Source organism: Dasypus novemcinctus, chromosome 13, assembly GCF_030445035.2.
Source record: "Dasypus novemcinctus isolate mDasNov1 chromosome 13, mDasNov1.1.hap2, whole genome shotgun sequence".
Lineage (NCBI taxonomy): Eukaryota > Metazoa > Chordata > Mammalia > Cingulata > Dasypodidae > Dasypus > Dasypus novemcinctus.
Window position 1 is genome coordinate 15,354,497 of NC_080685.1, and position 23,075 is coordinate 15,377,571.

At 48.6% G+C, this 23,075-nt stretch overlaps 1 non-coding gene across 1 annotated transcript; it reads right to left on the bottom strand.

Annotated features, from left to right (window-relative positions):
• Positions 1-4,924: 4,924 nt before the first annotated feature.
• On the bottom strand, positions 4,925-5,000 carry TRNAG-ACC (transfer RNA glycine (anticodon ACC)). The gene has a single exon. It is a non-coding gene; the product is annotated as a tRNA-Gly (tRNA).
• Between the last annotated feature and the right edge of the window lie 18,075 nt (positions 5,001-23,075).

Sequence of the window (23,075 nt, forward strand, 5' to 3'; positions counted from 1 at the left end):
CCGTATCTTTCTCTCCTCAGTGTCCTTGAAAAAAACCCTTGCCCCCCGTGCAGCTCTTCTCCCACCTTGTTATGGAGAATCGCCCCCCAGTCGGACCAGCTGGTCGTTTGCAGGACAATTCGCACTTGGTTATTTCCTCCATGGCTGTTGACATACTTTCTCCCATCTCACTAGCCTTCAACGCCCCTTCCCATTTTGCTTCATGCGAGTGTACCTGCTATTTCCCAGCAGCTTCTGGCTCCACGGGTGAAAATGCCTTAGAAGAGGCGCCTGTGCGGCAGGTGTCACTGGGAAATGGCTCCAGGGCAACTACAGTCAGGGCGCTTCCCTCACCAGGCAGAGATTTAATATCTTCAAGATCTATTTAGTGTCTGGACACCTGGTTGCTATGGAGATCGTTGTCGTAAAAAACCCAGGGACCTGTGGTGGATAGAACGCTGATGCCTGAGAGGCACGGGTGGACACATTAGCTCAGGGAAATGGCGGGCAGCGGCTCGCCACCCCGGGTCCACACGGCGCCTCCGCTTTTCAGATTCCACCTGGGTGACCTTCTTATAACTAGACCAACACGGATTCGTTCTCAGTTACTATTTTGTAAGGGACCATCAAGGGCTTCACCAAATGCCAGATGTCCCCTGCCTTCTTCCTGCCCAGAGCTGAGTCAGCCAAGAGGAGAACATTCTTCTTTGGCACTGGTTGTTCTTGACTGTCACTGAGCCATTAGCAGAACAAAGCAGGCCGAATAAAAATACTCACCCTGACAACACTGCCGATCAGGTGGCGGGAGTGTGAGTGACAGATGTTAGACATGGCTGCACAGAGCGATTCGGAGGGCAGAAGCTGCAGGGGCCGTGGAGGCCAGTCCAGGACGTAGTATAACAGCCTGTAGCTGTTGTCCCTAACTCACAACCCGGCAATCCAGCAAGACACACTGATAAGGTGTGTAGGGGCGTCCATTAACCATCTCTATGGCCTCTTCACCTGAAAGCTCTAAACTTGCATTTGGTATTTCTTGCTGAAGCTCACTTAGTGTACTGGAGGTTAATTCCTCCCTTTGTCTGGTCTGTATGGAGAAACCAGTAAAACCTTTCACTTCTCTCTCTTAGGCATAAACACTGAGGATGTCCCTTTGGCAGTGTAACAGGTCAGGCAGATTTATTTTGCAATTCGTAAAGGCTGGTGGGGATCTTGCAGAAGTTTGTCTGGGAGTAAGGCAGGAAAGGACAGTGGTGTTGAGATTTTTTAGCTCCTACCATGGGCCAAATGTAACTTGGAATAGGAAAGTGCTGAGGAAAAAGCTACAAAGACAGTGACATTATGAATGCAGTTGAGGTCTGCTTTGGAAATGGCTCTCGAGTTGCTGGTGTCTGCAGCCAAAACGTAAGACGTCCCTATCTGCAAGCTTGCGTTAAAACCCGATACTGGTCAACTGTGTTTTTTCCTTTTTTGAAGATGTCAATTCTAGAAAATGAATCATGACTTAGTCACTTGCTTGCTATTGGATCATCCACAATTGCTTTGATCACCCAGGGCCTCAGTTTCCTTCTCTCTCTCTTTTTTATCTAGAGTTATGATTCTCTTTCATACCAAAAAAGAGAGTTTGAAGCATGCTTTTGCTTTAGTCAATCTTCACCTTGCTACTGGTAGAGGAGGTAAAGAGCAGACCAGAAGAATGTGTGAATATCTGAACAATCAATGTATTTATCAAGCAAGATATTAGTATGAGATGCTATACAATTTTAGCTTCCCCCTTTTGTAGTTGGTGGTTATCCAAAAATAATCATCTCTGTGGTGTTGCAAATTCTTTAGGTAATTCCACAAAATACCGTAGGATTCAAGGTATTTAGATTTCTTATTTGCCTATCTTCAATTTCTCTCAAGACTCCCTTAACCCCTCCTTATCAATAGTTTACTGACAAGATCTTCATTGTTTCCCAATTGCCCTGAGCCCTTATCTTTATTTTTCTCCTTTAAGACAATTTTAAAAAGTAGTTTAAAAGCTCAGCTAATTTAGAACCATTGTTAATGGGCCTACATTCTCTTTTTCCACATTCCTCCTCCTGCACACACACACACACACACAGCAAGCATGTGTTTGAAAACACACCCTATTCCCACTAGTTCCCTGGGTTGGCATTAAATCACTCTGCCTTTTTTTCCCCTCCCGCCCTCATGTTTTCCTGAAAACGTTAACTGAGCCCTGATGTTCCTTCTCTGCACTGCCCCCACCCCCCACTCCTCCACCCCCAGTGTCTCCATTTCTTGAACAAGTTCAAGAGGAGTTGCTCTTTTCATTTTTCTTCCCCTGGCCCAACCGAACACACACGGAGCACTTCTCTTTTGCTATGTTTTGCCTTGTTTTTCACGGGACCTGCAGTCTCAGGCCCTGTAATTATGGCGTCTTTCATGTTATCTTTCTCCCAGGCAACAGCTCACATCCTGGCAAACCAGACAATGGTGGTGTGTGCCTTTACTTAGCTTTTATACCTTTGTTTCAGCAGGCAGGATTTCCTTATGGTTTGTTTGGGCTTTTGAAAAAGCTTATTTACTGCTTCTGAAAGGTGCCAGATTCACAACCCTGAGGAGTAAAGACCAAAGTTTATTATATGTGCCTGAAAATACTCCATCCCGTCCAGGCGGATGGGCTGTTTGGGGCCAACTTAGAGGCTGGTTTGATTGCTGTGTGTTCCGTCCTGTCATTTGCCAGAAAAGTGGCTGCAAAAACAAGCCAAACCTCAGCTCACTGAAACTCTGGTTGTATGGTGAGTGAAGGGCTAAAAATTCAGACCAGGCTAACATCAGAAAATGAGAAGAATGGCCTTCACATTTTCAAATGGTGGTTTTGTTTATACTTTGGTAGGCAGCTCTCATCGTTTATTTGTCCAAATTCAGCTCCTTTAACTGAAATAAAAGTTGGGAAACGATTTTTAAAAATTTTTCCAACGATATTTAAACTTTACCTTCTTTTATTTTGTACCAAGACCCCATCCTCATGCAATATTTTCAAGACAATCCAGTCTTTTCACAAACTAACACTTAAATCAAGACTCTTCAAAACAGAGAATGTGTGATCTTTGTGATAGAACCACAAACAGGACCCTCAAGAATGAGTGTATGGCAAGTTACCTCAATTGTCCCTACCCGACATAGCCCAACATGCTTTATTTTTGTTGATGCCAGTGTAGTAGCCCTTGTCCAGGGAGCACTCTGGGGAGAGGCTGCAAGACTGACGGAGAACACTCGCCCCCATGTGCAGACACTGGAGCCAAGGGCAGATTTTTTCCTACTCCCAGCATCACAGAGTCCCAAGGAAGTAGCCTTTGGAAGACAAAAGAGTCGTTCTGTCTCCACACCTTGAAGCCAGTGCTTGCTCCTAGGATAATTTGAGAAGTGTTGACCTGGGTGATTTGCAAGACTGAAAGGCCTAAAACCAAGTGACTTTGCTAATAAGCCTGCATCTGGGCCCCAGGTTCATGTTTAATGCTTACTCCTTTCAGTTAAGATAGTCTCTCCAGAAGTCTCTCCTGATTCCCCCTAAAACATTACATCCTCTGCTGGGACGGACCTTTTCTGCCATTCCATTCACTTGCACAGCCCATTTTTCAAGATTTGACTGAAATGCCACCTTCTCGTGGAGAACTTCCTCAATCCCCGGTTAAAATTTGTTTCATTTTTTTTCAAAGTACACTGTTCCTCTATCAAACTTCCGTCCCTTCTGCTGTGTTATACCTATCTGTGGCTCTCATTAAATGGTAAGTTCCTTGAGAGCAAGGATTGTGTCTTTTCCCTCCACATCATGGCTCTCATTAAATGGTAAGTTCCTTGAGAGCAAGGATTGTGTCTTTTCCCTCCACATCATGGCTCTCATTAAATGGTAAGTTCCTTGAAAGCAAGGATTGTGTCTTTTCCCTCCACATCGTGCTAAATACTGCTCTGTCAAGAGCATATTATCTTTTTGCATTTGAAGATCTCTGTCCAGATGTCTCTTTCAGTCCACAGACTGGAAGCTCTTTGGATGCCTGAATTTTGTCTTGTTTATCCCCAGAGCTGAAGACATTGTCACATTGAAGGTGTTCAGATGCTGTTCCATGACTGAAGTCACACAACCCGTGAACAGATGTCGACCCCGTCTTCCCGACACTTTCCGTTCCTTGCATCTTTCTTGCTTCCTCCATTTTATCCCCTTACTCCCTTCCCATCAGCGTCCCCACACTGCATGCAGCCTCCGACACTGAGCTTGGAGGGCCCTCTGCTCAGGCCCCTGGGCTCCAGCCTTACCTAATAGCTTACAGTTCTCCAAATGCCTCCACCTTTGCACATGTGCTCTGCTCCTCGATCTACCTGAGAGTCTGTGCTGACTCTTCAAGACTTGCCTCAGCCACCTCTCCCTCTAGGAAGGCTTTCCTGACCCTTTCTGGCAGACTGAGAGCCCTTCACTCTCTGCTCCCAACCACATTTGAGCATGGCTCCCTTGCAGTGATGCTTACATTGTCTCATCACCCCTTTGGTTTCCTAGCTTTCTTCTCCACTGCATCACAGTCTCCTTGAGGGCACAGAGTCACCTGACTGTCCCATTTTCTTTTATTTATTTATTTATTTTATTTTATTTTATTTTATTTTATTTTATTTCCCCCCCCCCAGTTGTCTGTTCTCTGTGTCTATTTGCTGCATGTTCTTCTTTGTCTGCTTCTGTTGTTGTCAGTGGCGCGGGAATCTGTGTTTCTTTTTGTTGCGTCATCTTGTTGTGTCAGCTCTCTGTTTGTGTGTCACCATTCCTGGGCAGGGTGAACTTTCGCGCTGGGTGGCTCTCCTTACAGGGCGCACTCCTTGCGTGTGGGATTCCCCTACGCGGGGGACACCCCTGCGTGGCAGGGCACTCTTTGTGCGCATCAGCACTGTGTGTGGGCCAGCTCCACATGGGTCAAGGAGGCCCTGGGTTTGAACCATGGACCTCCCGTGTGGTAGACGGACGCCCTAACCACTGGGCCAAGTCTGCTTCCTGGATTGTCCCATTTTTAGATTCATCTTCTGTCACTTATCCCACCTTCATGATCAGATGCATTTGAGGCTCATGGCCAAAAGACAGAGGAGAGTCTAAAACTCTGGGATTCTATCTCTCTGGATGCTTTCCTCTGTTACTTGGTCCACTTGAGTAAGAAACTCATTTCAGCTGAGTTAATTATTGGGCTCTTTGTAATTGGATCTGGAGTTGGTTGGTAGTGGGGACTTGGAGAACAGAAAAAAGGTAGCCTTAAGTTAATATGCTTTGAAAAAAATCCTGGTGTGGAGCTCCCAATTATTATACTGGAAGCTCCTTGGTCATTCCTACTTATGGAATTGAAGTCAAGAGACAACCTAGATGAAAAGTTCCTACCAGCCTTTCAGTATATCTAGTCACACCTACAGAGCTCTAAATCCAAATTCTTTAAAGCCTCTTCCATAAACTCACCTCAATACACCTTTTCTCCCCTGCGTTCTTGCTACACTGCTCACTCAACCACGGTGGCTAACACTATGTATTCACCCCACATTTGTCATCTAAACATTTACGATACTCCATTAATATTTCCACCTTTATTCTTATTGCCGTGTAGGAGTGGGTAGGGCAATCTCCATATTACGTATGTAGAACCTGGATACAACAATCCCAAAGCAGGATGAAGGCTATTCTAGAGAAGAACAAATGAACTAGAACTTGGGTGAAATTGACCAAAGCAAGTGATCTTTAAAGCTGAATTTTGTGAAAGATAGCAGGGCAGACCTACACAATAATGCAAGGTATTGGTCCAACCTACTGAAGAAGGAGATAGTGTGTCCTATTCCTTGGCAGTGGCCTCGTGTGGGAGTGTTGCTGCTGCTCTAGTTATTGATGAACATTTAAACCTGGTCCAAGAATCAGATCCATGAGACACGTAGCCCCCAGAGGCACTTCCTATATCAGACGCCACCGTGGCCTCGCGCTCAGGCATTGCCCTCCCTATTTGGTATTATGAAAGAAATGTCTAATATGTTATCACTGGTTTTCAAAGATTCCCAGGACATGTTTCTTATACAGGAGCTATTTCTGTTGTGTTTTATTCTTGACTCATTTTTAAATGTAGCCTTGTGGACTCGAGGGCAGGTAAAAAAGAAATAGGGCCTGGGGGATGGAAGGCAAGATTGTTTCCTATGAGAGGCACTGCTGTAAATCTTGAAGTAAAATTATCTTTGTGAACTAAATGGTACCTGAATTTTATTCAAGGGAAAAGCTGGACCATTGACTGTGATTTAAAATGATCACTGTTCTGCACTTCAAATGCATGGAAACAGATTTTTTTTTTCAATAACCTAGGGAGGATATGTAAATTGAGGCTATATTGTTTAGTCTGAAGACATGAAAACTGACTGAATGATGGGTTTACAGGTATATGAAGTGGTATTATGCTGAAGATATAGACCATTATTTCCCATTACATCGTATTCAAAATGAAAATGAATGATGAATGTAAGGAGTGCAGGAAATATGTAAGTAAGATAATAGAGGGGCGAAAATCCAAAAATTAGCTAAGGCTTAGTGGATTTTGCAAAAAAAAAAAGGATTTTTTTTTTTGGAGGTAGGGAAAAGATACTAGGGCAAAGATACTAGATGTCAAACTTCTTTGTGGTTCTTCATTAACAGTACAGAGTCTAGGCTGTAGAACAGAGAGTCTCAAAACTTGGCACTGGGGCACTTCTCCTTCTTAGTTCTTCTAAGATGCCACACTGCTCTGTCCCTTGGCTTTTCAGTCTGAGTTGGCAGTATCTTGCATGGTTCTTATCTGCTTGGAAGGCCCCATATCTAATTTCCCCCGTCTGCACGGTGCAGAAACCAGTGGAAACCAAGCCGTGATTGATCATCCACCCACATAACACCTTTCCTAGATAAGATGCTGCTGGGACCTTTTGAGGTATTTTAAACAGTCTTCTTCCTTTTACTTCTTTTCTTCAGGGGATCTGACTCATTCCCTACAAGAGGGGAAATCACACTAAGTCATGACCCGGGGCTGAACCGGGGCTGTGTTGGACAGAAGCAGGAGAGCAGGAGTCCTGCTATCACCCAAAACGAGTGGGGCGCCTCCTCCCCACGCTCCACCGTGGGGCCTCTGGAGTGGGCTGCAGCACTCGTGCAGCTCTGCGCTGGCGCTGAGCGAGCATCCATGTCTGACACCTCGGGGAAGGTTCTCGACGGGCCCCTAAGACGGCCTTGGTGGGGAGCTCCTCTCAGGTCCTCTCCCAGCAGGCGGGGCTAAGGTGGGCTCCCTCCCTGCTACCAATCACCGAGCCCTGGCTCTAGGTCTGCATCTGCCTCCTCAGCCCCGACCCGATCCTCTTCCTGCCATTGTCCTCTGCTTCTGTCCCCGCTCACCTAGACGCAGGCAAAGCGCGGCCCTAGAACAATACCCCGCGCCGTCTCCGGGAGCGAGGCTCCTCGGAAACTCCGTGCTGGCCTCGTGACCCAGTTCATGCCCTCAATATGCCCGGGGAAGTTGCGAGAGCTTTCTCAAGGACCAGATCTTTGGGCTTTTATTTGTTGTACCGCTCTGTAAGTTGCTCTCAACTGGGCATGCAGCACAGAGCCATTTAGGGAGCTTTTAAATAACACCTCTGCCCCAGATCAGTGTCATCAGATTCTCTGGGGGTGAACCCCAAGCCATGCTTTTTAAAAAGCTCTGCAGCTGATTTGATGCGCCGCTTCTGCTGAGAACCACTGGATCGATGGGCGTCCCATCGCTGGGACAAGAGAGAGCACGTTTGGGTCAGTTTTCCTAGCATTCAGGAGCCCTCCCCTGTGCAGGTTCCCCGCTAAGGGTCTGGCAGCACAACAGTGTGTACAGCTCAGGACAACTTCCCGTGTTCATGAGGGATTCAGACATAACGAGATCGCTTCCACACCAGCTGGTAGGCTGGAGGCATGGGCAGGGTTTTATGAGAACACAAGACGGGACTCTGCTTATCTGAGAGGATTGTAAAAAGTTTCCTGCCAAAGTTGAAGCACGAATTGTTGGCCTGGTAAGTGTGATTTGGCAAAGCAGGGAGGCTGGACTGTCGAGCAGAAAGGAAGAGTGTGGAGTCGTGAACCAGCGGGGTTCGCCAGGGAGGGTAGAGGCGAAGGTCCCTGGGTCTTCTTCCCCGCCCTCTTTCCAAAGATCTAGAACGGAGCTGGATACCATCAGAGGCTTAACAAGTGGCAGTGGAATGAGCAAATGAATGAATGAACGGACACATAAACGTTGTCCTCTTCAGAGGGCCAGGAAATGAGTTTGGGGAGTCCTGCCATGCATAGGATTCTGTGCCTTGTTGATTCGGTTGGACACTACCCCGTGAGCTAGTAGTTCCCAAATCGCTCCAGAATGAGGACCCATATTTAACAGGAAAAAAAGAAAGAAAATTCTCTCAGGCCCTCCCACAGTCATAGGACTTTTAGAACCAGTGACCGAGAAAAATGTATAATGACTGTGCAATTACTTCAAATTCAATGACTTTTTAAATAAATTTTTACTTTGATCACAACAGCAAGGCACACGTAATAACACAACACTGACAGCTGAAGAAATATTCACCTGTCTTTATTTTTCCGAAGTAAATTATAACTGTTTGGGGTTCCTTCTAGTAAAGGTAGATGAGAAAGTCTTTACCAGGCAATATTCTGGGAACTCCCAGATCTTCTGGAGGGGAGCAGGGGTCACAGAGAAGTCCCTTGCCATGGCTTTCTCCTCTCTCTGCAAATCTTAGCATGGAACCCCAGATTCTGTTATCTGGTCTCCCCCAGAATCTACAGAGCCATGGCCCACCAGGTCCTGAGAGCTCTAAGCCAGGTCTCGGTTAGCTTTGGGGTTTGCAGATCCCTGGCCCCTTTCCCAGTCTATCTGGTCTCCAGCCCACATCCCCTTCCTACCCTAGCCCTGCCACCACCCCCACCACCCCCCAAAAAAAAGCCAGACATGTTTCTCTGTATGTTTCTTTTCTACTGGAATTTGATGGCTCATTTGGAAGCCTGGGTGGTTCAAGGCTGAGGAGCGTGTCTTCGTTTTCTGTGAGCTAGAAGAATTCAGTCTTTGGAAATGTCATAGCTCCTCTTCCATTAAGGTAGACGTCAGGATTTTTCCTACTAATATTATTAACATTGATTGAGCACAAGGTACATGATACTTAACCCATTATTAAGGATGGCACTTAATCCTCACTACCTCTCTAAGCTAGGTGCTATTATTTCCTTGATCTTAGAGAGAGGCGGAAAGAGAGAGGGTAACCTTCCGAATTTGGTGAACAGCTAGACTGGGGGATGAAGAAGGAGGTTGGTCCAGCACGATGTACAGACTTTGGACTTGGTGACGGGGTGGATGGAGATGCCATTAACTGGGCTAGTACCAGAGGAAGATTCTGGAGCCATATTTGTCACTTTATTGTCTCTAACTCTCCGTGCTCATTTTTTTTAAAAAGCAGCTTTATTCACACACCATACAGTCCATCCAAAGTGTACGATTAATGGTTTAACTTTAGTGTGGTACCTTTGTTATAACTGATGGAAGAATATTAAAATAGTACTGTTAACTTTCTTGAACCAAACAAAATTCACACTTGGCTCTTTTAGCCTCATTCTAGCTCAGTCCCTCAACCTCTGTGTGTGTGACTGTGATCTTCTGAAGAGATTGACCTCGGAGACTGTCCTGGTGTCATTTACCTTGTTTGCCTTCCCCTGAATATCCTGTAAACTGGAAGTCAGGTCCAAAGGCTTAGATTCCTGACCGGCATTTTAAGACACTTTCAGTTGAAGTGTAACATACATACCCCAAATGGTTCATGAGTTTTCGCCAACTGAGCCCCACCCCGCCCCTCCCCCTGCCCGGGGCTTCCCTCTTCCATCCACTAATCCTCACGCTGCAAGAGTGGCAATACGAGCACTTTCCTGACTTCTACTACCTCCTATCACTTTTGTCTGTTTTTGTTCTTTACATAGATACAGCCAGGCAGTCTGTACCATTTGGTAGCTGACTTCTTGTGACATTATACTTAAGAGAGGTTTTTAAAAATTGTATTGTAGTCTCTCCATTTCTATTTCTCTCACACTACGTTTCCTACAAAAACATATGAATCATTCGTTAGTAGTTAGCCACCCTCCTACCAATTGATTCAACCAGACCCAGCCAACGGGATAAACCTTTGACACTGACTGCTAGAAACGGATTATCTCGACTTCATTCTTTTCCTAGTCTTTCACCCTGACCAGGATTCATTAGAGTCAGTCTTTAAATCAGCCTCGGAAAATTGAAAGAGAAAAATCTATGAAGCAGGGTATGTGCTTCACGCCCGCCTGCCGTATTGGATGGGCTGTTGCCTGGCGTTGGGGATCTGCTCCGAGGACTGCCTCTGCATCGAGCGAGGTTCCGGCTGAATAACAGCTTCTTGTCCTTTGTCAAACTCTGCTGTCCTTCCTGCGGAGCTGAGACTGTGGCGTGACTGCAAACCAAATGCCACGAGAAGTTACCTGTAAAATAAGTTTTCAGTTGTTCGTCTGAAAGGTATTTCTATGATGCAATTAATCAAACACAAGATACTTATTAAATGGCTTTTCTGAGCAAGACTCTGGGCTATAAATTAGAGGAAGACAAACTGGAGGTATAGTAGCCATTTTTTGAATTAAAAAAGTGAAACTTGGTGTCAGACACACCCGAGTGTTCACACAGGAACACTCATAGGAGAGGCTATTTGGATTTAGAGCTCTCCTGGAACATCTTGGAGGTATGGTGCTGTCGGCCCAAGATGGCCCTGCCCTCTGGGAGATTCTGATCCCATTTGGAAGGCACATTTCATCAGGTCTCACTGTCATCATAGTTATAGTGATAACTGCAGCCTCACCACTTCGTGGACCGACTCAGGCGCTTTGACGCCATTTTAAGCCCTTCGTCCACCCCCCACTGTCCCTCCCTTGTGATCATGGGCAGCCTGGGCTCATGCTCACACCCATTCACCCCTCCAGGCCCCTTGTCACTGCCACTCACTCATGAAGCCACCAAAGCCAGTGCTCAGCACTGCTCTGCAGCCAGAGCTCTGCCCGAGAGTGCTCTTGGGGGGCCACGCCGAGCCTGCCTTGCCCTCAGTCCCTGGCTCGGAGCTTCGCCCTGTCCTGCTCAGACCTGGGGGCTGCTCCTCTTTTGCCAGCGCACGGCGCCGTGCTGCTCTGTGCAGCCCTAGCAAGCAGGTGCTTCTGTGACTGCCCACGGAACCCCCGGCACAGCCCTGCTCCGCCGTAGACCCCAGCTGGCCTCTGCGTTTCCCAGGGCACTGGAGGGGCCTTCCCGGAGGCAGACTGCAGCCAGGACACAAATCATCAAGTGCAAACAGACAAGGGGGCGTGGGGGACGAGGAGAGCAGGCTCTGGTGTCGCAGTTTAGGCTCAGCCTGACCCCTGCTCCAAGGACCGGAACGGTGACCTGCAGGACAACTTGTACCTGGGTGAGTGATAACAAGAGCGAAGACCAATATTTGGGTGACGTTTACGTTGTGTCAAGAAGTGCCACAGTTGTTCCGAGGAGAGCCCGGTGGGCTGGGGCTCTAAGGAGAAGGAAGTGCTCGAGCCCTGAAGATGGGGGCTGGAGCCTCCGGCCCCCCTCCCCCCGTACCCTCTCCACCACCTGAACCCCCACCACTGCTTGCACAGGCGGTCTCCGGGCAGCCCCGCCGCGGGCCAGGGACACTTCAGGGCTCAAGTGGTGAAAGGCACTTGCTTCAGCCCCTTGTGTTCTGTCTCTGTCACCTCAAGTGACCCTCACCCTCAACCGCCTCTGGCTCTTCACGCGCAGCCCCGCTGCGCCCGGACCCCATGGCGTCAATCCCAGCTGAGCTAGCTCGCCCTGGGGACGCTGGAGAGAGCTGCTCAAGAGCAGATGGGGGGGGCCTCTGTGGAACGCCGCTGCCCACGCGGTGAGCCCCAAGCTCCCTAGCCCGCCTCTCAACTTGAGGCCAGCCTCGCCTCAACGTGCGTTTCCTCCTGTGTCTTCTTCTCTCCCCCGCAAGGACCACTCATCTGCCATCTAACTTGATGCAGTTTCAAGCTTCCTCCTTTCGTTTCTTTGGTTCTCTCAGCCTGAAAGGAGGCTCCTCCACTGGCAAACTTCTATCCATCCATCAGACTGAGAGTAAGTGTCCTACCATGTGTGACCTTCCGGGACCCAAACCTCGCCCCCTCTGCTGCTTATTCTATGTTTAGAATTGTTTAGACTAGACAGTGTTTACGCTCACTAGGCCTTTTAATCTATTCTCCAGGAGACGAGCAATCACGGCAACTCCATTTCAAGGTATGCCCCAACTTCATTTCCCGATGGGTTTACAGCAAACCCCAGAGCCCTCACACTGCCCCCGAGGGCCTCCCTCTGCGCCCTGCCCGTCTCTGATGTCACTTCATATCCCCTTCCTCTTCTTCTAGCACCCCTGGCCTCCCAGCCGCTCCCAGAACTGCCTCAGGTCTTCCCTCCTGCCTTGGGGTCTTTGCTACAGATCATTCCCTCCCCTTTCCCTGGAATTCTCCTTCCACCAGCCCTTCTCTCCCAGGTCTCAGCTTCATGTCACCACCCCAGAAAGGCCTTCCATACCACCTGTCTTAAAGGGGCACCCACCATTGTTTCATCACAGCACTTGGCACGGCTAGCAATTTTTTATTTCTTTGCTACCTCAGTGTTTTTACCATCTCCTTACTAGGATGCCAACATCATGGGGACAGAGTCCACGTATGTCACAGCCTATTATTTGTGGAATTAACGAATGAAGTATTAATTATACAGTGAACATCATGTTCATGAGCATGTTTCCAAAAACTCCTCTGTGTGTCCCTGGACCTTAGCACCCTGGGTTCTTAGTCTTTGTGACTGAAATATAAGTTTTTTGGCCTAACCCCATACCCAAATATTTGCTGAATTGAAGAGAACTTAACTCATTGTTGGAATTCACTGCAAAGAGGGCACCTTCGGTACTTGAGCACTTAAAACTGAGGCTCTGGAGTGGGACTGGACCCAAAGCAAGTCCAAGGCCAGGATTCAAGGGCACTTCCTTGATGTTGCAAGTGACTGAATGAAGCCTGGGGCAGCGTTGACCCCGCTGTCCGCGTCCAAGGGAATGCCTCGGACTGGCCTTCGGTGTTTCCCGCTCTCCCTTCTCCTCGTTTCCCATGGGCAGCACTGCCCGGGGCTGGAACAGGACTTCCTGGCTTCCAAGAGCCAGCATCCGGGGTGCTGGCATTCCTGGCTGGTGGGCTTTCTCTCCCCTCTTTCGCTGTTTCTACAGAAACCTCTCCAGCAGAAGGAGGGGAAATTGTGGAATGAGAGTAAAACAAACTAACAGATTAAAAAACAAAACAAAACCCCACAAGACCGAAATGCTCCAGAAAACTGCGATTGCAGCCGGGGGAGCTGGTCCCCATCCTCGCAGGCCCTACTGCTCACGTCGCCAGGGGAAATAAACGCTGGGGTTAAGCTCGGCAAAACCTGGAGAACAGCCTCATTAGTTTCCTAAAAGCATCCCCCAGGTTTTGGGGAATAGAAATGAGAGCCTCCTGATTCTGAAGAGCCAGAGTCCCCAAGAGGAGACCCGCGCTCTATCGGAAAAAGCTCCTGCCCAGTCATCCGCTCTCCCAGGCTCCCGCATGGGCTCTCGGCACTCTGATCCCCCCACTCACCCATTTAGGAGCCTGGGGTGAGAGAGGGGGCTACTGTCCTGAGTGGAAGGACAGACGTGCTCAGTTTCCTGGGCCCGGGGGCCGCGGGGCCAGTAGGCCCACCACACAGCCCAGTGGTGATTTCCTCGGGGTTTCCACTTCGGGGAGCTTTGAGTAGGAAGGAGGGGAGATGTTCTGGGGCTGAGGGAGATGGACCCTCTGCCATCCATCCCCCCTCGTCCCGTACATACATGCCCTCACTGCGCTGACCGCGGCACCGCCAGAACTGGCGTGTTACCATGCGCGGGGACACTAGCCCACTTCTTTGTTCCACAGCGGAGGGGCCATACTTGACAGTCTCTTTCCAGCCTCATTGTTCATGACCCTTCCCTTCAGCGGAGCCAGTCAGCCCTAGAGACACATGTTAGCCTGAGGCCCGGAGGCATCCTCTCTTTTCCCCCTCTCCCCCCACTCCTTACTCCTTTTGTGGCCCCTCCCTCAAGGGCCCAGGTTTCTCCTGCTCCTCAGGCCACCTGTGGCCTCCCTGAGACCCACCCGCACACCTTACCCAGGTCTCCCCAGACACGCTCTTTTCTGTTCCCTCATCAAAACCTAACAGTTCTGCACCTGTGTCCACGACTCCTAGTAGACGGAGTTCACAACAGTTTCCATTCCCTCCTCTCCCCCCAACTGTAATTAGCTGCTGGCTGATAAAACGTGCTGTGCTATCCTTCCCAGGGTTTTGTGGGGTTTTTTGAGTAATACTGGAAGATTCCTAAAGGTACACTGCCCTCGGCTTGTCTGCTCCTGGCATTGATTTTCGGCTTGTCCTCTCATCTCTAGGGTCTGTCCACAATCCAGACTTCAGTATACGCAGCTCTTCCTACTTTGAGCTATTTTCATGGGGGGTTAGTCTTGTCTCTCCCTCTAGATATTAAACTCTAAATCCACTCTGTCTTAACCCCGGGCTAAAGACATTGATTAACAACTAAGAATGAATCGCTAATGGTCATAAAGTCAGTGTGGGAAATAGGACCATAAAATAATGGTATGTTTGAGTTGGGAGGTCCTTCTGGCCAATCTGCTCCCTCATTGTATGGACAAGCAAGTTGAAGTTCAGAGGAGCCCAACAATTCATGAAACAGTGAGCCGTTTGGTCATTCCGTGAACAAATATTTATTCAAGGTCTAATCTGTTTGGTGTGATGGGAACATAAAGATGAATCAGACATGGACCTTGTTCTCCAGGAACTTACAGTTTGATGTGAGGAGATAAGATATGAATGAACATCAATAACTCTCCTACAAGGTAGGAAGCAACGAGCACCATTAAGGTGCTGGCTGGAGCAGAACCAATGCTAGGGGTGAGTGGGGTGAGCTCTAAATGCTGGGGATGGTCAGGGGGAGAAGAGCTGTGGGCAGAGGGCCATTTAGAGCAAGTCTCCTAGCAGGTCTGGTAGGAATCCGGCCAGCGCAAGGCAATGAAGCAAACCCTCTTCCCTGCCCTTCCCTTGGTCAGCGGTGGCTTAGGAACTTGAGTTAGCCCCTTGTTTATGAGGAGCACGCCGGGTGCCCTGCCATGACTAACTAGAGGGAAGCTAAAATAGCAAATGTACCAAATTGCCACGTTGAGACCTTCCAGCTCTGACTTTAAAGACGGTAGCAACTGAAAAGAGAGAAAAAAGGGAACTATCGTAGTTTCTTTTTAATATTGGCCCTATCGCCCAGTGATTTTTCTTACTTTTCAACTGTAAGTTGATTTTTGTCCTGTCCAACTTCTTCTTATGAAGCAAATGCTTGCAAATTGTGCTGGGGCAATACACATAGCCATCGAAGGCTCAGCCGAGCCTCTGGAACCTGGCAAGCCATGCTTTCTAAAGTCTTGCCTGGATAATCTGAGACAAAAAAAGGCCGTCGGTCATGAGCAGGGCCAGGTTCATTCAAGTTCATTCCATTCTTAGAGTTGGTGCTGTTGGGATGACACACACATACAAAGTGGAAGCCACAGTCCTTTCCTTCAAAGAGATTACCTTCCGAGAGGGAGGAAATGTGCGTGGATGAAACATGCAGGGAAGATTGACTCTTAGGAGCAAGATAGCACGGTCCCCCCACACACCATATGCACACCCATGCATGCACATGCACACACACATGCATGCACAAGCACACACCCCACATGCACACATACCACACACACTACATGCATGCACACACGCACGCACAAGCACACACCACATGCACACACGTGCACACATACACACGCACACACCACATGCACACACAAGCACATACACCACATGCACACACGTGCACACATGCTCATTGTGTTTTGTTGCCCAACAGTTCCCCCGCCTCACCCAGCTTCTCATCCATCCATCCATAAAGCTGCCCTGCCACCTGATCCCCCACTGGCCTCTCTGAGATCTCCACCCGCTGTGAACACCCCTCTCTTTTGTCCCTTCAGCCCTGGCTCTTTGTCTGACTCCCTTCTCATGTCCTTCAAAGACACCAGACTCTCTGTTGTAGTAGTTTCTCTAACAAATTGCCCAAACCAGGTGACTTCAAACGACAGAAATTTATTCTCTCCCAGTTCTGGAGACTAGGGGTCTGAAGTCAAGGTGTCGGCAGGCTCTGCTCCCACTCAAGACCCCTGCCCTTTTCTAGCCTCCGGCGGGTGCCAGCAGTCCTTGGCTTCTTGGCCAGAGCTGCATCCCTCCGATCTCTGCACCCATCTTCCCGCGGCCATCTTCCCTCTGGCTGTGTCTGCATCTCCGTTTCCAAGTCTCTCCTTCCTTTTAAGGACTCCAGTCATTGTTTGGGCCCACCCTAATCCAGTGTTAATTATACCACCTTAACTAGCTACATCTGCAAAGACCCTATTTCCAAATCAGGGAGCAGTCGCAGGCTTTGGGGGTTCAGGACATCAACACTTCTTTTTGGGAGACACAATCCATCCCACAGCACTCACCATCCCTAAAAACCTTTCCTTGGCGCTGCCTGCCTTCAACCTACTGCTTCATCTCCCAGCTGCCCTTCAGTCATCTTTTAAAAAGTCTCCATTCGCTGCCTCCACTTTCTCATCTTTCCCTTGTTTCTTTGCCCCTCCAGCTCCTGCCACCACGCCTCCACCAGAATGGCTCTCTGCCACTCACACCTGCTCTTAGGATGGAGATGAGCTCCAAGGCTCAGCCTCGGGGCCAGCTTCTCCCTGTGTTCACTTTCTCTGGGGGATCCACAGCAAACCCTGGTTGGGGTTAATCACCCTCAGGCGCAGGTCTCCAGTCCCGAGGTAAGAAAGAGCATTTCCAAATACCTCCCTAGCAGCTAGTCTACTTACTGTCCCTTGAAAACCTTAAATCCAACATGCCCCAAATGGGCTCGTGCCCTTCCACCCCAAGCCTGCTTCTCCCTGAATCTGGTGTTGCTTTATGTCAGCCTCCTGCATCACCAGGCAGCCTCCAAACCAAAACTCCAGGATTATTTTAGATGCCTCCTCTTCACCACTCTTATCCCATTGCTTCCTAATCTCTGAAATGGGTTCGCTTTTGCTATCTATGCTGGATCCTCTACGTCCAGCTGACCAGCACGCATACTTTGTCCCGCCTGCCCTCAAAAGGCTGCATGTCCATGTATTTCAGGCAAGTGCCCCAGTCCCCTTTTCACTGCTCCCAACTCCCTGTTTCCTTTTTCTTAGCCTATGCCCCACTCTCTTCTTTTCCATTTCTTGTCCCTGTGGCTCCACTGGCTTTGGATGGCCATGCGATCTTCCACCATGATCCTCCATTGGCCTATACCTCTGATTTTAGGACCCCATTGTTTCTGGTGAGAAGAAGCATCCTGGGTCAGTTCCTACTTCTGTGAACCCCTGTGGCCAAGCCAGCCCCCCCCCCGCCAGGCTGTGCTTCCATTGTGATGTTCTTATTTATGTGTCAGCCTCTTTCACTGGCTATGAGTTCCTTGAGGACAAGCTGAGCATTAATTCCTTGGCTTCAAATTCCATCGGAGGGATAACAGGATAATTCAAATGGAAAGAATGTGGAATATACAGGAAATACTTAGGAATGATTCAAGGCAATACATGTACGGTAGAAGCACAGGGGGAGAGGAGGGCTGCTGTGGAATGAGTCAGAACAGGAAGCTGGATCTCCAGCCGAATACAGACGTTGTAATTACATGCCCTAAAAACAGGAAAGTGCTGGTTTCTCTGATGAAGCCTATCTTTTAATTCCTCCCAGTTACACTGTTACCTTTCATAGCCCAGCTGGGATGATTACTGCCTGTAACACCAACAAATGCTGTCCAGAATGTCATGAGAAACTTGTTTCAGCCAATGGGAAGTCATGGGCCAATGGCCTCTCTGCATGTTCGGTCAGAAGTTTGGGAGGCCCCATTCTCTGTTTACTTGGACCAAAAGGACCTTTGAGCCCTGCTTGGCTCCCAGCCAGCTCTGGAATCAGCAGCATTTATCATTCCTATGAGCACATATCCAGGGAGGGTTTGATCATAAGTTCTCTGTAGAGCCAACTCTCCGGCCAAGGACTGAACAGCCCTTAGGTAATCCTGGCTGATGCTCAAAGGTCTTGTTAGCTTTTTCCAAAGATGTATCCTGGATCTTCTCATTGGTTTCCCCATTTATTGTTTCCTATCATGCTATCATGTGATTGGAATATTGCTGTCCCTAAAGCTGTGTCCCTTTGGTACCATGAGCTCAAGTTCTGTTCCCTCTTCTCCTATCTTCACCCCCCATCCAACCTCAATTGGCTGAGAGATCACTGGGCTCTAAAGTAGCATCAGCCTAAATGGTGTTTTTTTCCAAGATCCTAATTGAATAGCTCATCCCTGCACAAGCAGGCTTGTGTGTAGCTCATACCCTCTTATCAGGCTGGGAAGGGCACTATTCAGATTTGGCTCATTCTGAAGAAAACCCAAGTCCATGTGAAAGAATTAGAACAGGCTAGAAATCTTCTCAGAATATTTTTGGCAACTCCAGCCCCTTTTATTCTTTCCTCCATAGGGCTCCCCTCTCCAGCTCCATCTTTCTTTTGGCCTTACATCATTGTTTTTCCAGCTGCTGCAGGTCACTGATGTTTCAGAAGAACTGTTAGTGGTGTTATGCTATTACTGCGAGGCAGTGCTGATATATATATATATATATATTTTTTTTTAAAAACAACTTTTCCAACCATACTGTGAGTCATCTAACAAAATGGTGCCCAATGGAAAGCTCTCCTGGATCCCTGGCCTTCTTCAGCACGGGATTGTCCCTTCTGAGATGCATGTGTCCTTCCTAGGGCATCATTGACTTCTTAAGTTTGCCACAGAGATATTTATAGCCCAACCAACCCCAGAGCTGCTCACTGGTCTTTTTCATGGTCAACTTATAAGCAATCACTAAAACCATCTTCTGGTTTCCTTGGTTCCTAGAGAACTTTTGTGAACTCTATGCAAAATAATTTGCATATATATATCAATACACATCAACATCTAGCATATTGATAAATGACTTCAGACTTAGGGAACTAAAATTCTAAATTATAAAATAATCTCTTACCCTTTTGGGTTTCCAAGCCCAAAAGACAGCCCTGGGGCTCAGGAATAAACAAAGAAAGAAACAAAGAAACAAATACATAAGTAAAGGAAAAGACTCTGGAAAGCTTCGGTTTCTACCTGTTGGTTCCCATCCATGCAAGTGCCTTTCCTTCTTGCCTAACCCAGCCTTGTCTCCAGTAATAGATAATGGTATATAATAGATAGAGATAAACTAGATTGCTAGATCACGCCAAAGAAAAAAGCATACAGTATCGTATCGCTCTGCTTAAAGTAGTTCATCGTATTGTAAAGAAGATCCCAGCTTTACCACACATCTTGAACTGGTTATGCAGTGGCCTGGAATTTGTTCAATCTTTATGATATAATCACCAACTATCACCACGCATAAATCAAAGGCTATAGCAGTCCCTTGGAAAATGTTTTTTAGGAGTAATTAATATATAGTGCCGCCAGTGTGTCACCCAGCTTGCAGATACATATTTTTCATTCATCCAGACTTGACCGCCTTGAAGAACGCCCATTTCCTTGCAGCAGACAGGCTGCAGGGCCCATCCGGGCCCACCCCTTTTCAGTCCCTCGGCTTTTAGGCTGCCTGCTTCCTCCAACTGGGGCCAGATTTTGGTGGTGCTCAGCCAACCGTTCACTCCCTTTTGCTTCCATGCTGTCTTCCAGCTTACGACCCTGCGTCAGAGAAGGGCTCCCCTGAGAATCGGCCTTCTGTCATTTGTCTGTGTCTGGGCCTGGAAATCTTGACAAAGTGCTCGCTATAAACCACTGTAAGGGAGAGCGAAAATAACAATAATAAATAACGCCTCCGAGTCATCCATTAACCTCTGCTGGTGCCACCTCCGTGTATGCTGTCACGTGTTAATAGTGTCACCTAGAATCCCTGATGGGGCCATGCCAGCGCTCCCGTGTTTCCTCCCCCCCGGCAGTGCCCATAAACCTTTCCTCCCGTACAGCCCAGCGGTGCTGCTTCCGTGTGGCCTGGCCTGCTCCTTGCAGGGCTGCTCTGAGCTGAGCGCGCTTCATTTTCATTACTGCTGCCACGAAGGTTTCCAAATCCTAAGCTTCGCTTTGGCCTTCGCGGCAAACCACAACGTTCGCTGTTTGACGATTCACGGCTGTGTTAACTTGCCTGCAGGTCAGGCTTTCGTCCTGGTAGGGGTTGTCTCGGGAACCCTCCACCCACCAGGGCCAGGGTTCAGCCCCTCAGGGGAGTGTCTGCAAACCGAAGGGCAGGTTCTCCTGCTTCTGCCTCACCCTTTCCACTTGCCCTTGTTCTCGCTCAACTAGACTCCCGAGGTTTATTCTGACTCCCTTATCTTTTTATGGCCTTGTCCTGAACAGGCATGGTGATAAGTGCACGCTGGCAACTCACCTGTAAATGGTGACTGAGTCTTCCTCTCTAGAAGGCTCGTCAATTCAGTTAGCCAAGGCACACCCGCTGAGTGAACCAAACCCAGCACCTCACTCGCAGCGTCGGGCTGGCACCGCCACTCTATTCCAGGGTACAGTTCCACCACCGACGACCACGCATCAGGTGCCTTTTGTTATTCAGCCTGGATCTCCCCTAGCCCTCAAGTCTATCCTAAAGCCTAACCGGGGAAGGGAACACGGCCTCCTCTCTTGAATGCCACTCACGTCTCACTTGGTTCCTTGGCCTCTGGGCTCAGAGGTCCTCAAAGCATTTCTTCCCTTGTTTCTATCAGTTCTTCACCTAACAGTACTTGGCCACCTCGCATGCGTTGGCCCTGACTGTGCACCAGGTGCTGGCCCTGCTGTCGGTGTTGAGATGACTGCCACCCAGGAGCAGACTGTGTATTGGGAGAGGCAGATGGGCCTCAAGGTCAATCACATGTGTGAGCCCCTGAGGAGGAGGTGGAAAAAGTCTTCCCAAAGGAGGTGGGATTTGATTCGGATTGAAAAGTGGAGAAGAAATTTAACCACAGTGGAAGGGTGATGACGGTCCAGCCTGATGGAGCATGGCAAGGTGTGAAGCCCCGAAAGGCTCTGACATGGAAGGCACCGTGTAGAAGTCAGCGTCCAGGCAAGTTGTGCATGGACCTGTGCTTTAGTTTCCCAGGCGGCTGAAGGCAAACATAACAGGAATGTACGGGTTGGCTTAAACAGTGGGGATGTATTAGCTTAGAGTTTGCAGCCATGGAAATGCCCAAATCAAGGAATCATCAAAGTGATGCCTTCTTCCTGGAGACCAACTGCCAGAGATCCTTGACTCGTCTGCACATGGCAGGGCACGTGGCAGAATCTGTTGGTCTTCCCTTCCCTTCTGGGTTCCGTTGCTTTCATCCTCTTGCTCCATGGCTTTCTCTCTTTCTCCTGCTCTCGCTCTTGCTTGCTTTCTCTCTCTCTCCTTATTCTGTTTTTGAAGGACTCCAGTAAGAGGATTAAGTTCCATCCTGAATGAAGTGGGTCACACCTTAACTGAAGTAGCTTCATCAAAAGGTCCTACTTACAATGGGTTCACACCCACAGGAATGGTTGAGATTTAAGAGCATGTCTTCCTGGGGCACAGACAGCTTCAAACCACCACCACCTGCCTGGCAGCAAGGAAGGCTGAGGCCGGCTGGTCCTCATGTGCCATGTTAGAGAACTCACACGTTGTCCTAGAGAGAATGAAGAGTGATTGAAGGTTTTATCATTATTGTTATCAGGGAATCAACACAGACTTATTGAGCATATTCTATATGCCAGTTATGGTACAGATGCTATGGAAGAGTGGGTCATTTTTTAAAAAATATAATGGTTTTAATTAGAGAAGTTGTTAGTTTACAGAAAAATTATGCATTGAAGGTTTTTAAACAGAGTAGGATGTGAAGGATGGATTAGAGGGGCTGAAACTTGAGGAGGCAGAAGTTGAGACGGTTCTGATCAGAGACAAGGAGGCAGTAGGAATACAGGAGAAGGTGGTTTCTGTGACAGAATCAACCAAAGCTGGTGACCCGCTGAGTGTAGGGTGAGAAAATGAGAGAACCATTGAGAACCACATTGAGGTTTTGAACTTGAGAGACTAGAATCAGAGGGCAAGGCAGAGTGGGGACAGGAGTCGGGGAATAATGAGTCAAAAGAGTGATGGGGCCGAAATCGGACTTTCATGGCTTCAGGAAGATGGCAAGTGGCAGAGAGGGGCCTGTGAGCATGGGCTAGTTTTCATGAAGTTTAGGGACAGCTTTGTGAGATAAAGCTTCTTTTTCTAAAATAAGGAAAAGAACATAGATGTAAGCAGAGGGGAAGACATGGTAGAGAAAGATTATAGAATGCATTTGAGCCACCATTTACTGAGCAGGTCTTACCTGCAGGCCCTGCGCCAAGCACTTAACAAGCATTGCCTTGTTGCATTGTCCCACCAACCCATGAAGGAGAAGTGGTTATAGGGTTTTCCAAAAGAAGCAGCTTAGGCAGCCTGATGGGCTCATCCAGGGAGGGAAGCGTGCCGAGCAGTTGCAGCGGAAGGATGGAGTGGTGGGGAAGGGAATGAGTGACGTTAGGTGGCAGCTAAAGAACGGGGGCTGGGTGGGGGTCTTAGGGAGCTGAGGGCCTGGAGGTGATGACTAAGCCAGGGAATGGGTTGCATGGGGTCGGGAGAGTGAAGAATGAGAAAGAACAGGAAGTTCTGTGCGATAAAGGACGCCTCAGTCCTTGATCGGGGATTTAGAGCATTTCTGGCATGTGGCACAGAGCAGACACAAAGGGCGTGTGATGCCGGGCTCTGGCGCGCATTCCCACAAGCATCAGGGTTCCCCAGCAGGAGCCAGCTGCAAAGCATCCTCTGCGCAGGGCGGCTGCTGATGACAGGAATGAGGGCACGTGCTCCTTCTCTCCCTGCTTTTCCTCTTTCC